Source organism: Amblyomma mixtum, chromosome 2 (assembly GCF_055824585.1).
Source record: "Amblyomma mixtum isolate Tamu chromosome 2, ASM5582458v1, whole genome shotgun sequence".
NCBI classification, from domain to species: Eukaryota; Metazoa; Arthropoda; class Arachnida; order Ixodida; family Ixodidae; genus Amblyomma; species Amblyomma mixtum.
In genome coordinates, this window is record NC_143013.1 from 242279334 (window position 1) to 242281713 (window position 2380).

Consider the following 2380-nt stretch of genomic DNA (forward strand, 5'->3'; position numbering starts at 1 on the left):
TTTTCTTCAAGGTCGACAAAACTGGGCATAAATACGCAGACCCATGAAGTAAATCAAGACCGCATTTCGAAACCGTTCCATATTTTGCTAATGCAGCGTTACTATCAGCAGCATCTCTGGGAGCTAGAGCTTAGGCCTTGTTTTTATTAATATGTTGGAAAAGACTGCGTCTTCTAGTATTTCAGCAATACTTGACGTCATGTGAGCAGAAATTAAATTATCTACATTTTTACGATCTGTATTAAAAGTGATGCGCCGGGCATCACAGGGTTAAACCAAGTACAATAATTTTCAAAAATTCAGAAAAAAAAATCGCCCAACGTGGGGCTCGAACCCACGACCCTGAGATTAAGAGTCTCATGCTCTACCGACTGAGCTAGCCGGGCTTTTTTTTTCTTTCATGGTATTTATTTACTGAGCTAGCCGGGCGATGGGTAGTGCCAGAGAGTAGGACGTACTAGTGCACATTTCCCTCGACGATCAGGTGGTGCTTGTTATGGCCTTCTATTCGCGGTAGAGCACAGGACTCTCGATCATTTAATTACCTCTCAGGGCACGCGCGTTCAGCACTTGGAGCCCTGCCAACTGCTACGGGAAGCGGAGATACTGATCAGCAGAGGAGAAAGCAAAAACAAGACTTCTAGGAAGCCCAGTAAGGTGGCTGACTGTATACTATCGCGTGCAGCCTCGTCGACGTTGCACGCTTCGGTAAGGTTAAGACAACTGACTGGTCGCTCAGGTTTCGCTCGACACACAGAGCAGCGCAGCCGCGTCCAAGTGAGCGCCACAGACGGAGCATGATGTCAGCCGAACTGCATCCTTAAGTCTGTGTGCATTTTACCGATTCATCAGCACTCCCCAAGCAACCACAGATATCCGTCGGACGTACGAGCTAGATCCGAACGTCCTTTGCCGAGATCGGATGTCCATCGGACGTACGAACACAATCCGATTTCGGATATCCGTATTCGTGCATCCGCTGGACGTACGGACAGTGTCCACTTTTGTATATCCGCATGAGAGACGAGGTGGACGTCCGAAGGATGTAAGGTCGAGTATTTTCCCAGGCCATGAGTATGGACGTTTTTTATTTCACAGAAAATTCGAGTCTTTCGTGTATGTATACTGTTTTATTTGCATCAGTTGGAGGGTTTGACTCGAAGACGTTTGTAAATTGGTACGATTCCACTCCTACCTGCAGTGCAAGAGCCGCCAACGAGCTAAATTTATCTAAGAGAAGCAGGTGTTGCAGAATTTTGCAAGAACTCAATGACTAGTTTTATGTTTATAAAACTTCTCCAAATTAGAGGAGTTGCGCGACATGTCCACTGTTTTGCTAGCTAAACTTGCCATTGAAACCATTCGTAAGCATCAAAACCAATGATCAAAACTCCCGTGCATTCTGCTATCACCATCATCATAGATGTCAGTTCGCGGTCAGACCAATCCAATCCATCAGTACGGCTCCGTAGCGCTGTTGTTGATATGTCGCGTAGTGTTGTCGCGCAGATCTTTATAGCTCTGTTATTATAAAATGTGGCTTTGTTCTGTCTGTGGACGAAAGTTGTATGTAACTTAAGCAATTCGAAAGGTACGGGAAGCGCCTGAAGCTCTTCTGGAACACCGGAATCCCGTACTGCGTCGACCTTGGTGTAAAGAAGGCTTAGTGCACATGTGATTGCCTACGAAGGTATGTATCCAGTACACTTCTTGGAACTTTGCTTCTAGGACAATGCAGCATGCTCATATAACATTCGTTCACAGGACAGTGGGAGCAGTAAGCGCGAGGAGATGGCTTCCCCAAGTGTGTGCTGTTCTCACACTTTCGGGAGCCTACATCACACAGCTGCGGCAGCCCTGAACTCGCGCGACTAATTCCCACTCCTCTTCAAAGTTGTGGGACGGAGTGTTTTCGCATCTTGTTAATTTTTAAGGCATCGCTATGTTCACTGTGCCTATATAAAGAGTGACAACGCGCGAAAGGCAGACCATAGGAAGCACGTGAGGTCGCAGTGGTTCGCAACGGAAGCTTTGCGGCTTTCTGTGCACAGTCGCGTACAGTGCTGCGCAGGTTAGTGCCCTAAGGCCCATGAAAATAAATAAAGAACAGATACATTGTCAAATATGGTGTGGAAAATTGAGAGCTGTTATTGCCTTATACTTATTGAGGTGTTTGTTAAAGTGCATTGTCTGTTATACTTGCAGCATTAAACACTTCTATTAATTGGTTCCAATGTTTTTACTTTGGCTGCTGCATTGTGCCATTTGTTTCACATGACTGATGTTTGCCGCGTTCTTTTTTATTTCAGAAATCCTGTGGGTGGGAAGATTACGGATGTGTCCCAAGTTTGCCACATTTGAAGAGTCACATTTAAGAAAT

The 2380-nt window shown here is 45.7% G+C and overlaps 1 non-coding gene across 1 annotated transcript; it reads right to left on the minus strand.

Moving 5' to 3' along the window:
• Positions 1 to 313: 313 nt before the first annotated feature.
• On the minus strand, positions 314 to 386 carry TRNAK-CUU (transfer RNA lysine (anticodon CUU)). Its single transcript has one exon. It is a non-coding gene; the product is annotated as a tRNA-Lys (tRNA).
• Between the last annotated feature and the right edge of the window lie 1994 nt (positions 387 to 2380).